The sequence below is a fragment of the Zonotrichia albicollis genome, chromosome Z (assembly GCF_047830755.1).
Source record: "Zonotrichia albicollis isolate bZonAlb1 chromosome Z, bZonAlb1.hap1, whole genome shotgun sequence".
Lineage (NCBI taxonomy): Eukaryota > Metazoa > Chordata > Aves > Passeriformes > Passerellidae > Zonotrichia > Zonotrichia albicollis.
In genome coordinates this window covers 50,374,290-50,388,726 of record NC_133860.1, presented here as the reverse complement: position 1 = coordinate 50,388,726, position 14,437 = coordinate 50,374,290, and positions in this window count along the sequence as shown.

The window sequence follows — 14,437 nt, the reverse complement described above, 5'->3', positions numbered from 1 at the left end:
AATTTTGCCTTTGCTTTGGTTCACAATTGTCTAATTATTCTGTTTTTTCATGTGGACTGCCCTGCAGAAAACAGTTTAGATGCAACTTTTTCTCATGCTGTACATAAATTAAACTCCAGCTGAGGCTACAGGCAGGCAGTTTTCAGGCCCACATTTTGGCATCAGTGTAGTTGCTCTGTGTTGGTACGGGTGTAAATGAGATCAGAATCTGGCCTGTGCTGGACCACTGCAGTCCCACTTGAGAGCTGGGCTAAGATGCACAGGTGAGAATGTGCACACATCTGCTAAGCCCATTGGCTTGTCAGATTACCTGTATTTGCAGATTCTCTATCTGACCAGTAACAGACACAATCATCTGGCGTTGGATGATTGCAAAAAGCAACCTTGTACAGTGAGATCTGGTACACAATTCTTGCCTCCTATGCTGTGTGTAGATATAAAGATATTGGCCCCTTTTGTCTACAAAGTCCCTCTAGTCTTCCCAGGAAGCAACAATCAGAGCAAGGACAAACTGCCAGATCCAAGACCCACAAGTAAATTCTGCACTAAGAGCTCCTGCCTGTCATACTCCAATGCCAGAAAAGATTTGCCACTGCTCTCATGGAGTAAGAGAACAGAAATAGCTACTGGACGGGTGGAGGGCAATTGGATAAGTTGATAAGGGTGAAAAAAGTGGCTGCAACTCTGGGTCCTACCGTATTTGCCCAAATAATTTCTCTCCTGTGGCCTGCCCTTGTGTTCAGATCTGTATTAGATTGCATAGGGCACTGCTATAATCTACTCTATCATGCACACTTTCTTTCTTATATTCAACTCTTTCATTTGTTTCTTCATCTCAAAACAAATGATTCAGAATTGTGCATCCTCTCTCACTAGAAAAGATTCATCTTTCCTTTGTATACCCCTGGTTTAGAAACAGTATCTACTACTTCCAAAAAAACCCTGGGAAGCCTGAGGAAGCAGAATGAATATGCATTTTTGGAAATTGCTACGACAAGAAGCTAGGAAACTCAAGGAAAGACTGCCTTACACTCCTTCCCAAGCCCTTTCCTGAGCAGTACTTGTCTCTCTCAAGAATTGTAAGACAGGGCAGAACAGAATGAAATGGTAGTTTTGAGAAGGTTGCAATACATGGATATCCCAGCATGTTTTTGATTAATTGCTCAATTTAAGATCTTTGATTACTAATGCAACCCAGTCTGGCTTCCATCCAAATACAGTGAAGTGGGGAAAGAAGACAGACTTCTAGTGGAGGATAGACTACTCTAGGTTTTCCTGTAAAGCTTCACAAAATTGTGCTCACAAAAGGCAAAATTATGAGTGACACTAGAAGACCAGGAAGAATAATAAAAATGTTGGGAGAGATCTCAAGTCTTATAATTAAAAGTTCTCTGCATTCTCAAATCCCAAGATATGCTGAAAGGTGAGCAGAACTATCCTGAGGAAATTCAACGAGGACAGAACTTCCTCCCAATGAAAATTCAACCTACTTTTCATTGCCATAAGTTTTTTCAGTAAGAAATATTCTACATTCTTTTCCTCATAAGCTTATTCTTGCTAGTGCCCAGTTTTAATTACCTGCCCTCTTTTAAGCTGGAAAGCATTGGTTCTCCCCTCATGTCCACTCTGATACATATAAAGACATATATATTACATGCAGTAGGACATATAAAGACTCACGTTGTGACTCTGTCTTTCCATCTGTAGCAGACTGCAGTGTCATGACTGCTGGGTGATGAGGAGAAGTAAGCTATGGAGCCTAAGGTGCCAAGGGGAACTTCAGAACTGACTTCCGCTGGGCTTGAGCAAGAAAGCATAAATAAGGAAGTCTGCAATAACTGTGGAAGTATGTACCTTTCTTCAGAGAAGAAGAGAAATGGCAGTGTTCATTTCTGGGCTCTGCTGGGGATGTAGGCAGGACTCACATTTCTCCGCCAGCCACACTGCAGGGCTGAAGCCATGACCTTCTGATGACAAGGAGTCTTTGCAATGCAGGGATCAAACAATCCGTTTGGGGAGACACACAGATGGCCCCACTAGTCCTGTCCACAGTGGCCATCATTCTCCTGCTGAGTCAAATTCCTGTAAAAAAGACATTGCTCTACTGGCCCAGGGGTCCTAACAATGCCACACAAGACAATCTTAGGAAAGATGTAGTTCATGCGAGTTTGTAACATCTGTATCTCTTGTTGATGCCTGTAGGCTACTCTGTACCAGCTGCTGCAGAAAAACAACTTCTTCTCCCTGCCTGGGAACTTAAAAATTTATATATTTTTAATGTATTTCTTACCATTCAGCTATGGTGGTGTGAGAGTGAATGATTCCCTTTTCTCCTCAGAGCAGTCATTGCTTCAAAAATGCTCCTCCAGGAACAACTGCTCCCGGTTCAACCAAATGCAAGATGAACATCAGTGCTTCAAGTACTCAGTTTTTCCTCCATCACCTCTGTAATATCTTTATCATCTGCCTTGCTCTGTGTTCTTATAAACCTATAAAAATTATTTATGCAATGACCCCACTAGGCTTGTGTCCCAGAACCCTGCCTCTCCCTATAGAAACTAACAATTTACTCAAACATGCACCAGGCATGGGCCCCTCAAGTGCACCACTCTGTAAAAAAGTGCAAACAAGAAAGAAAAGAAATTACAGGAATAAACCCCTTCCCCAAGGTTTGGAGGTCCAGAGAGGCGAGATACATGCTATAAAGTGACAAAATATTTTATTACTGTCATGTGAAGAAATCTCTTTATCTTGTGAAGTGCAAGCAAGTTTTGATTGGCTTCACAGGGAGAGACTTGTAGTTAGCAGAAAGTCCTGGAAGCCAGCTCACACTTTAACTACTCTCCAGAGTCTGTCTGCCCTCCTGGGAAGCCAAAAAACAAGATAAAACATTTAAAAGCTGTCTATCGCTTCTCACTGGGAGCCGGCTCAAGAAAGCCATAACATAGTCACCGTGTACAAGGAAAGCCCCCACACCTTGTGTGTTAGACCCCCTTCAGTTCATCAGAGGCCTGCAAGAGAGCAAAGAGATGGCTTTCCACCACATATCTCTCACTCGTGGGGGCTGGCTGGGGCTGGGGACAGGTCTGCTGGAGGGCATGGAGAGGAGACAACCCACCCTGCATGAGCCAGCTGCAAACCCTCTGCATCCACCAAGCATAGCCGGGGCCCAGGGACAGACTACAGGGAAAGACAGGGAGCATAAACATTGTCTGTGTTCTGGTCTAGCCCTCAGAGGCATGTGAGAGACAAAGAGCGTTTCCCAGGGGCATGATCCTTACGTGTCTGCAGGAGTAGAGCACACAAACTGAGGGCTATGAACCCTCTCTGTCACACAGGTTTGGGCCACCAGACTTGGTGTGCTGGCCATCTCGGTCTGTGTGCTTGTTAGAGAGCCTGGTCAGGAAGAGAAGACACACAGTACTTCCTGTCTTATGTAAAAAAATTAATAGTAATAATTGAAAAACTTCCACAGAAGCCACAAGGCTGACAGCAAACCTCTGGGTTCTTGACTGCGGCCGAGTGTATTTGGCCACCTGAGTGGAGTCCGGCTAGCTGTGGTCAAGTGGCCGACACCTCAGCTGCATCGGAGGCCAGCCCCCCTTGGCGTCTTGGCCTTGGGCTGGGCTGGATGGTGGGCTGGAATACGCGGCGTGGACGGGACAAGTAAGGAGCCGGACACTTGCTGGGGGTGAAGGTCGGTTTATTGTAGCACAGAAGCTCCAACCGGTGGAAGGGTCCCCAGCAAATGGCAAGAAGGGAAAGGAGGAACAGGGTTTTAAAGACAGGAGGTGGATAAAGGAGGGATCCACAGCTGACCAATAAGGTGAGGTATTGGGAGGAACTTAACATAACGGGCATACAACAATATCCAATAAATACAAAGTAAAGGAGGGGCCCCGGGACCACAGCCAACCACAAACCCCAGAGAGAAGAAGGTTCTCGAAAGCTAGGAGGAGTGAGGGGTGATTGACTGGGCCCAGGGAGGAGAAAAAGTTTACATATAAGGAGGGATAGGGGAGGAGGAATTACATAACATAACTAACTGACAATACCAGGGGCAGGTGTTGCTATGGAAACAAAACTGGCAGGAGAGCTGTGGCGGGAAAACTGGGAAGGGCAGAACCATTTCATATAAAAGGGGGAATACAATACATAAAATGGGGGAGTAATACAAAAAACTCAAACCACACACTACAACACTTGACCACATGTCAACCCATCCCTCGTTTTGCTTTTTTAACCCTCAGCTAACAGGCCAACCACCAGAGTGTGTTGGGGTTCACCAGCATGGCAAGGGGTGCTCTGAGTGACATCAGAGCCCATGTGCAGCAGTGCATACATGTCCTGTGCAGGGAGCTGCCTGGGTGCTTGTTTGCTACTCCAGACAACACTTGTAAGGGCAGCTGGAGGCTGGGCAGGGGTGCTCAGCACCAGCTGGTCACAGGAGGTTTGGTTTGGCAGACACAGGTGGGAGCAGGTGGTAGTGATCCTGCTCTCTGGTCCACCCCTCTAAGGACTGAGGTTGGAGACTCTTCTGTGCTCTTGTGAACAACATTACTGTTGAGGGGCCTCAGACTTTGAGTTCCTGTTTGTTCCTTGCATATGTTTCTGGTGGGTTTTCCTGCTCTCTTCCTCTGGGGAATAGTAACTTCCATTGCCCTGGGTGAAATGCTCCAAGGTGCCTTGCTGGAGGCCAGAATGCCCTGCAGACCCCCAGTGTGGTGGCACTTCCCTGCTCTCATGCTCTCCTGCCCAACAGGAGTTGGGCAAGCATGTCTTGGGGAACAACAAACCCTCCATGTGCTTGGCAAAGGCTACACAGAAGGGGGTGCAGGTTTCTTGGGCTGGATTCTATTCTCACTCTGTAAGGCACAGTGATTGGTGTTTCTAGACATAGCCGCAGGGCAGATGTATCTGCTTGTCTAGTCTGAACCCCACACTCGGCCTGCAAATACTATTCTCAGGCAGGCTGGAATCCCTTCTTTCTGTAAAATCATGGTGACACTGAGGAGGAGGTGGATAGCAATCAATTGCTCTCTTTTCCACCACAGGAACCAGGGAGTGGCAAACATATTTAGTGGGAAGTATAATCAAAACAAGTAAAAGGTATTCATGTGAAGAGTACAAAGACATCTTATGGAGAAGGACCAAGTCTGGGGAGTTCTGTTTCCATATGGGATTTTGGGGTGAATGAGATAATCTCTAAAAACTTTTGGGATCTCTTCTAAAGAAAAGATGCAAACCAGACTAATTCTGCTGATTCACTATTGCCATGTGGATTTAACTGGGATAATTTAGACATTTTATTTTTTACCCAAGACTCTGTGAAATAATTGGATTAATTCAGAGGTGTGCTTCCTGCAGGAAAAAAAATCAACAGAGTATGGTCTGACAAACACACAGGTGTGTGTCCCCTGCCTTAACCTATAGCCTTATAGCAAAAAAACAATCAGCAAATACATGAGTGACACTAAACAATGTATTGCAAGAAGATGCAAGGAAGTGAATTATCAAAATGTACAGTGGTTGTGCTTTTACAGCAACTTTAGATTTCTCAACCACTTTAGCTAAGCATTGCCCTGTATCCCTGAAATCAGGAGTCATTACTAAATGGTGTCTGAGCAAGCTCTTGTCTGCTTTCAGTTCATCTCTGAACTGCAGGGCCAAAGAAATTGCTCCAGCAACATATTTTTGATCACCTAGCTTGAATTTACATTCTGGGATGGGAGGAATGGTGGAAGGAAGGAAATGAGGAAACAATGAAACAGAGGGAGGGAAAAAGGAAGGAAGTGGCGGAAGGAAGGAAGGAAGTGGAGGAAGAAAGGAAGTGGCGGAAGGAAGTGGCGGAAGGAAGGAAGTGGCGGAAGGAAGGAAGTGGCGGAAGGAAGGAAGGAAGTGGCGGAAGGAAGGAAGGAAGTGGCGGAAGGAAGGAAGTGGCGGAAGGAAGTGGCGGAAGGAAGTGGCGGAAGGAAGGAAGGAAGTGGCGGAAGGAAGTGGCGGAAGGAAGTGGCGGAAGGAAGGAAGTGGCGGAAAGAAGGAAGGAAGTGGCGGAAGGAAGGAAGGAAGGAAGTGGCGGAAGGAAGGAAGGAAGGAAGTGGCGGAAGGAAGTGGCGGAAGGAAGGAAGTGGCGGAAGGAAGGAAGTGGCGGAAGGAAGTGGCGGAAGGAAGGAAGGAAGTGGCGGAAGGAAGGAAGGAAGGAAGGAAGGAAGGAAGGAAGTGGCGGAAGGAAGGAAGGAAGGAAGGAAGTGGCGGAAGGAAGTGGCGGAAGGAAGTGGCGGAAGGAAGTGGCGGAAGGAAGGAAGGAAGGAAGGAAGTGGCGGAAGGAAGGAAGGAAGGAAGTGGCGGAAGGAAGGAAGGAAGGAAGTGGCGGAAGGAAGGAAGTGGCGGAAGTGGCGGAAGTGGCGGAAGGAAGGAAGTGGCGGAAGGAAGGAAGGAAGGAAGTGGCGGAAGGAAGGAAGGAAGTGGCGGAAGGAAGGAAGGAAGGAAGGAAGGAAGGAAGGAAGGAAGGAAGGAAGGAAGGAAGGAAGGAAGGAAGGAAGGAAGGAAGGAAGGAAGGAAGGAAGGAAGGAAGGAAGGAAGGAAGGAAGGAAGGAAGGAAGGAAGGAAGGAAGTGGCGGAAGGAAGGAAGGAAGGAAGGAAGTGGCGGAAGGAAGGAAGGAAGGAAGGAAGGAAGGAAGGAAGGAAGGAAGGAAGGAAGGAAGTGGCGGAAGGAAGGAAGGAAGTGGCGGAAGGAAGGAAGGAAGTGGCGGAAGGAAGGAAGGAAGTGGCGGAAGGAAGGAAGGAAGTGGCGGAAGGAAGGAAGGAAGGAAGGAAGGAAGGAAGGAAGGAAGGAAGGAAGGAAGGAAGGAAGGAAGGAAGGAAGGAAGGAAGGAAGGAAGGAAGGAAGGAAGGAAGGAAGGAAGGAAGGAAGGAAGGAAGGAAGGAAGGAAGGAAGGAAGTGGCGGAAGGAAGGAAGTGGCGGAAGGAAGGAAGTGGCGGAAGGAAGGAAGGAAGGAAGTGGCGGAAGGAAGGAAGGAAGGAAGTGGCGGAAGGAAGGAAGGAAGGAAGTGGCGGAAGGAAGTGGCGGAAGGAAGGAAGGAAGGAAGGAAGGAAGGAAGGAAGGAAGGAAGGAAGGAAGGAAGGAAGGAAGGAAGGAAGGAAGGAAGGAAGGAAGGAAGGAAGGAAGGAAGGAAGGAAGGAAGGAAGGAAGTGGCGGAAGGAAGGAAGGAAGGAAGTGGCGAAAGGAAGGAAGTGGCGGAAGGAAGGAAGTGGCGGAAGGAAGGAAGGAAGGAAGGAAGGAAGGAAGGAAGGAAGGAAGGAAGGAAGGAAGGAAGGAAGGAAGGAAGGAAGGAAGGAAGGAAGGAAGGAAGGAAGGAAGGAAGGAAGGAAGGAAGGAAGTGGCGGAAGGAAGGAAGGAAGTGGCGGAAGGAAGGAAGGAAGGAAGTGGCGGAAGGAAGGAAGGAAGGAAGGAAGGAAGTGGCGGAAGGAAGGAAGTGGCGGAAGGAAGGAAGGAAGGAAGGAAGGAAGGAAGGAAGTGGCGGAAGGAAGGAAGGAAGGAAGGAAGGAAGGAAGGAAGGAAGGAAGGAAGGAAGGAAGGAAGGAAGGAAGTGGCGGAAGGAAGGAAGTGGCGGAAGGAAGGAAGGAAGGAAGTGGCGGAAGGAAGGAAGGAAGGAAGGAAGGAAGGAAGGAAGGAAGGAAGGAAGGAAGGAAGGAAGGAAGGAAGGAAGTGGCGGAAGGAAGGAAGTGGCGGAAGGAAGGAAGTGGCGGAAGGAAGTGGCGGAAGGAAGTGGCGGAAGGAAGGAAGGAAGGAAGGAAGGAAGGAAGGAAGGAAGGAAGGAAGGAAGGAAGGAAGGAAGGAAGGAAGGAAGTGGCGGAAGGAAGGAAGGAAGTGGCGGAAGGAAGGAAGGAAGGAAGGAAGGAAGGAAGGAAGTGGCGAAGGAAGGAAGGAAGGAAGGAAGGAAGGAAGGAAGGAAGGAAGGAAGGAAGGAAGGAAGGAAGGAAGGAAGGAAGGAAGGAAGGAAGGAAGTGGCGGAAGGAAGGAAGGAAGGAAGGAAGTGGCGGAAGGAAGGAAGTGGCGGAAGGAAGGAAGGAAGGAAGGAAGTGGCGGAAGGAAGGAAGGAAGTGGCGGAAGGAAGGAAGGAAGTGGCGGAAGGAAGGAAGGAAGTGGCGGAAGGAAGGAAGGAAGGAAGGAAGGAAGGAAGGAAGGAAGGAAGGAAGGAAGGAAGGAAGGAAGGAAGGAAGGAAGGAAGGAAGGAAGGAAGGAAGGAAGGAAGGAAGGAAGGAAGGAAGGAAGGAAGGAAGGAAGTGGCGGAAGGAAGGAAGGAAGTGGCGGAAGGAAGGAAGGAAGGAAGGAAGGAAGGAAGGAAGGAAGGAAGGAAGGAAGGAAGGAAGGAAGGAAGGAAGTGGCGGAAGGAAGGAAGGAAGGAAGGAAGGAAGGAAGGAAGGAAGGAAGGAAGGAAGGAAGGAAGGAAGGAAGGAAGGAAGGAAGGAAGGAAGGAAGGAAGGAAGGAAGGAAGGAAGGAAGGAAGGAAGGAAGGAAGGAAGGAAGGAAGGAAGGAAGGAAGGAAGGAAGGAAGTGGCGGAAGGAAGTGGCGGAAGGAAGGAAGTGGCGGAAGGAAGTGGCGGAAGGAAGGAAGGAAGTGGCGGAAGGAAGGAAGGAAGTGGCGGAAGGAAGGAAGTGGCGGAAGGAAGGAAGTGGCGGAAGGAAGGAAGGAAGGAAGTGGCGGAAGGAAGGAAGGAAGGAAGTGGCGGAAGGAAGGAAGTGGCGGAAGGAAGGAAGGAAGGAAGGAAGGAAGGAAGGAAGGAAGGAAGGAAGGAAGGAAGGAAGGAAGGAAGGAAGGAAGGAAGGAAGGAAGGAAGGAAGGAAGGAAGGAAGGAAGGAAGGAAGGAAGGAAGGAAGGAAGTGGCGGAAGGAAGGAAGGAAGGAAGTGGCGGAAGGAAGGAAGTGGCGGAAGGAAGGAAGTGGCGGAAGGAAGGAAGGAAGGAAGTGGCGGAAGGAAGGAAGTGGCGGAAGGAAGGAAGGAAGGAAGGAAGGAAGGAAGGAAGGAAGGAAGGAAGGAAGGAAGGAAGGAAGGAAGGAAGGAAGGAAGGAAGGAAGGAAGGAAGGAAGGAAGGAAGGAAGGAAGGAAGGAAGGAAGGAAGGAAGTGGCGGAAGGAAGGAAGGAAGGAAGTGGCGGAAGGAAGGAAGGAAGGAAGGAAGGAAGGAAGGAAGGAAGGAAGTGGCGGAAGGAAGGAAGTGGCGGAAGGAAGGAAGTGGCGGAAGGAAGGAAGTGGCGGAAGGAAGTGGCGGAAGGAAGTGGCGGAAGGAAGGAAGGAAGGAAGGAAGGAAGGAAGGAAGGAAGGAAGGAAGGAAGGAAGGAAGGAAGGAAGGAAGTGGCGGAAGGAAGGAAGGAAGGAAGTGGCGGAAGGAAGGAAGGAAGGAAGTGGCGGAAGGAAGGAAGGAAGGAAGGAAGGAAGGAAGTGGCGGAAGGAAGGAAGGAAGGAAGTGGCGGAAGGAAGGAAGGAAGGAAGTGGCGGAAGGAAGGAAGGAAGGAAGTGGCGGAAGGAAGTGGCGGAAGGAAGGAAGGAAGTGGCGGAAGGAAGTGGCGGAAGGAAGTGGCGGAAGGAAGGAAGTGGCGGAAGGAAGGAAGGAAGTGGCGGAAGGAAGTGGCGGAAGGAAGGAAGGAAGTGGCGGAAGGAAGTGGCGGAAGGAAGGAAGTGGCGGAAGGAAGGAAGTGGCGGAAGGAAGGAAGTGGCGGAAGGAAGGAAGTGGCGGAAGGAAGGAAGGAAGTGGCGGAAGGAAGGAAGTGGCGGAAGGAAGGAAGGAAGGAAGGAAGGAAGGAAGGAAGGAAGGAAGGAAGGAAGGAAGGAAGGAAGGAAGGAAGGAAGGAAGGAAGGAAGGGGCGGAAGGAAGGAAGTGGCGGAAGGAAGGAAGTGGTGGAAGGAAGTGGCGGAAGTGGCGGAAGTGGCGGAAGGAAGGAAGTGGCGGAAGGAAGTGGCGGAAGGAAGTGGCGGAAGGAAGTGGCGGAAGGAAGTGGCGGAAGGAAGTGGCGGAAGGAAGTGGCGGAAGGAAGGAAGGAAGTGGCGGAAGGAAGGAAGGAAGGAAGTGGCGGAAGGAAGGAAGGAAGGAAGTGGCGGAAGGAAGGAAGGAAGGAAGTGGCGGAAGGAAGGAAGGAAGTGGCGGAAGGAAGGAAGTGGCGGAAGGAAGGAAGGAAGGAAGGAAGGAAGGAAGGAAGGAAGGAAGGAAGGAAGGAAGTGGCGGAAGGAAGTGGCGGAAGGAAGGAAGTGGCGGAAGGAAGTGGCGGAAGGAAGGAAGGAAGTGGCGGAAGGAAGGAAGGAAGTGGCGGAAGGAAGGAAGTGGCGGAAGGAAGGAAGTGGCGGAAGGAAGGAAGGAAGGAAGTGGCGGAAGGAAGGAAGGAAGGAAGTGGCGGAAGGAAGGAAGTGGCGGAAGGAAGTGGCGGAAGGAAGTGGCGGAAGGAAGTGGCGGAAGGAAGGAAGGAAGGAAGGAAGGAAGGAAGGAAGGAAGGAAGGAAGGAAGGAAGGAAGGAAGGAAGGAAGGAAGGAAGGAAGGAAGGAAGGAAGGAAGGAAGGAAGGAAGGAAGGAAGGAAGGAAGGAAGTGGCGGAAGGAAGGAAGGAAGGAAGTGGCGGAAGGAAGGAAGTGGCGGAAGGAAGGAAGTGGCGGAAGGAAGGAAGGAAGGAAGTGGCGGAAGGAAGGAAGTGGCGGAAGGAAGTGGCGGAAGGAAGGAAGGAAGGAAGGAAGGAAGGAAGGAAGGAAGGAAGGAAGGAAGGAAGGAAGGAAGGAAGGAAGGAAGGAAGGAAGGAAGGAAGGAAGTGGCGGAAGGAAGGAAGGAAGGAAGTGGCGGAAGGAAGGAAGGAAGGAAGGAAGGAAGGAAGGAAGGAAGGAAGGAAGGAAGTGGCGGAAGGAAGGAAGTGGCGGAAGGAAGGAAGTGGCGGAAGGAAGGAAGTGGCGGAAGGAAGTGGCGGAAGGAAGGAAGGAAGGAAGGAAGGAAGGAAGGAAGGAAGGAAGGAAGGAAGGAAGGAAGGAAGGAAGGAAGGAAGGAAGGAAGGAAGGAAGGAAGGAAGGAAGGAAGGAAGGAAGGAAGGAAGGAAGGAAGGAAGTGGCGGAAGGAAGGAAGGAAGGAAGTGGCGGAAGGAAGGAAGGAAGGAAGTGGCGGAAGGAAGTGGCGGAAGGAAGGAAGGAAGTGGCGGAAGGAAGTGGCGGAAGGAAGTGGCGGAAGGAAGGAAGTGGCGGAAGGAAGGAAGTGGCGGAAGGAAGGAAGTGGCGGAAGGAAGGAAGGAAGTGGCGGAAGGAAGGAAGGAAGGAAGGAAGGAAGGAAGGAAGGAAGGAAGGAAGGAAGGAAGGAAGGAAGGAAGGAAGGAAGTGGCGGAAGGAAGGAAGGAAGGAAGGAAGGAAGGAAGGAAGGAAGGAAGGAAGGAAGGAAGGAAGGAAGGAAGGAAGGAAGGAAGGAAGGAAGGAAGGGGCGGAAGGAAGGAAGTGGCGGAAGGAAGGAAGTGGTGGAAGGAAGTGGCGGAAGTGGCGGAAGTGGCGGAAGGAAGGAAGTGGCGGAAGGAAGTGGCGGAAGGAAGTGGCGGAAGGAAGTGGCGGAAGGAAGTGGCGGAAGGAAGTGGCGGAAGGAAGTGGCGGAAGGAAGGAAGGAAGTGGCGGAAGGAAGGAAGGAAGGAAGTGGCGGAAGGAAGGAAGGAAGGAAGTGGCGGAAGGAAGGAAGGAAGGAAGTGGCGGAAGGAAGGAAGGAAGTGGCGGAAGGAAGGAAGTGGCGGAAGGAAGGAAGGAAGGAAGGAAGGAAGGAAGGAAGGAAGGAAGTGGCGGAAGGAAGGAAGGAAGGAAGTGGCGGAAGGAAGGAAGGAAGGAAGTGGCGGAAGGAAGGAAGGAAGTGGCGGAAGGAAGGAAGGAAGGAAGGAAGGAAGGAAGGAAGGAAGGAAGGAAGGAAGGAAGGAAGGAAGGAAGGAAGGAAGGAAGGAAGGAAGGAAGGAAGGAAGGAAGGAAGGAAGGAAGTGGCGGAAGGAAGGAAGTGGCGGAAGGAAGGAAGTGGCGGAAGGAAGGAAGGAAGGAAGGAAGGAAGGAAGGAAGGAAGGAAGGAAGGAAGGAAGGAAGGAAGGAAGGAAGGAAGGAAGGAAGGAAGGAAGGAAGGAAGTGGCGGAAGGAAGGAAGGAAGGAAGGAAGGAAGGAAGGAAGGAAGGAAGGAAGGAAGGAAGGAAGGAAGGAAGGAAGGAAGGAAGGAAGGAAGGAAGGAAGTGGCGGAAGGAAGTGGCGGAAGGAAGGAAGTGGCGGAAGGAAGTGGCGGAAGGAAGTGGCGGAAGGAAGTGGCGGAAGGAAGGAAGGAAGTGGCGGAAGGAAGGAAGGAAGGAAGGAAGGAAGGAAGGAAGGAAGGAAGTGGCGGAAGGAAGGAAGGAAGGAAGTGGCGGAAGGAAGGAAGGAAGTGGCGGAAGGAAGTGGCGGAAGGAAGTGGCGGAAGGAAGTGGCGGAAGGAAGTGGCGGAAGGAAGGAAGGAAGGAAGGAAGGAAGGAAGGAAGGAAGGAAGGAAGGAAGGAAGGAAGGAAGGAAGGAAGGAAGGAAGGAAGGAAGGAAGGAAGGAAGGAAGGAAGGAAGGAAGGAAGGAAGGAAGGAAGGAAGGAAGGAAGGAAGGAAGGAAGGAAGGAAGGGCTCATTTAGCCTCCATGTGATGTCTAGAAAGTTTCATTACCAGTGATAGTTCAGCTAAAAAACATCTGACCCAAATCAGTTTATGCAGCTATTTGGTCCTCTCTTCACTTTAAAAATAAATCCTCAAACCCCAGCTGGATAAGCTTGCATGGCAAGTGAGATTTAATCCATACCAAGATTTTGGTCAGATATTTTTCAAACACTGGCATAAATTTTTAATTTGGACTTTGATATCCAAACAGGCCCAGCTGTAGTCCTCCTGGGGATCCTTCCAGAGGCTTGGACTTTGAACAGGCTCTGCAGCAAACAGCAAAGACTACTGAGAATTCTAACGGCTGCTGCTGAACTACCAAGCCCTACAATAAACTGGAAATCAACACATCCTGTCACTTGGAGGGACGGTTTAAAAAGAACCTCTCAAAGGAGAGCAAATGGAAAGTACATAGAGGCAGGAAATACTGGTGCATTTGCGTCTCCATCTGGGAAATATTCTAGGAATGTTCTCAGTAACACAGGATTAACACCTTGAAATGAGAAAAGCAAATAAACACAACTGGATATGGTTTCATTATTTGCTAAGTTCTGGTTTGATTTTCTTTTCATATTGCATATACTATGTGCCCTTTTTTTCTAGATGTGGCCCTAGATAACTATGTGTTAAATCTTTGTATTCTGACCAATAAAAAAAACCTAAAAACTGATTCTTCTTTTCTGATAGGAAATCTAAATTTTCTCATGTCTTCCAAAATGTCACTTCAGTGCAGTCTGTGGCTAGCTGCTCTTTTGTGAGAGCAGCAAGTCAAGAACTTGCAACATCTAACATAAAAGACATTTTCCTACTCCTTTGGATCCAATACCCATTAGAAATTCCAGGTTTTGATATGCTAATATCTGATCTTACCAGCCCAAATTAATGCAACAGATACAATCCTTGCACCATCATTATAGTAAGTTCAGCACAACCTAGCTGATCTTAAAGTTCCATTGGAAAGCTGCACTTTGGATAAATAGGAAGATCAATGTAATTTCACCTTTATTAATTAAGAATATTTTAGCCACTTAGGCTTGAATCAGGAAAATTTGACAGTTCTATAGCTGCCCAAAACTGAACATCTCTGGATAAGTATATGCTTATCATTCACTGTCACTTCTAGAAGATGGCAGACTCTTCTTCCTATTAAGGTCCTGATGAATGTGTGTCCTTTGGATTGATTGTCATGTTTAATTCCTTCCAAAACAGAAAGGTGTTTTCCTAATAGTAAATCTATAATCCACCATGGAAACATAATGTCACTGTGAATACAGCGAGAGATATCATAAGACAGAATGGAAACATGCTAGGAAAATTACCTCAGAAGGTGGTCCACCATCTTTTTTTCTGCTATTCCTGACTTTAGCCAACCATTACATGTGTTGTATTTCTTGAACACCAAATTCACTGAAAAAAAAAGAAAATTAAATTGAAGATGTCAGCTACCAAAAAAAAAAAAAAAAATCATTTTACCAATAGGCTGCCAGATGGGGAAGAGCATTTGTTTTTAAAGACTCTGGCAATAACGAAAGGAACTAGAATCACTGGAGAATTAAATTCTTGTTGCCACTGATTAATATACTGTCAGCTTCTCCAGCAAAAAGACAACATATATAATTCTGAGAAGGGACATAATTTGCTGCATAGGCCTTCTTGCTAAAATTGTTGTGTTCTGCTTATGTGAGCTCTTATCTCCAGAAGCTGGACTGTGTCCATCAGCTCACTTCAGGGGTTCTGAAACAACAAGATATATAAAAACTCTTGGTTTGAACTTATCTGAGGA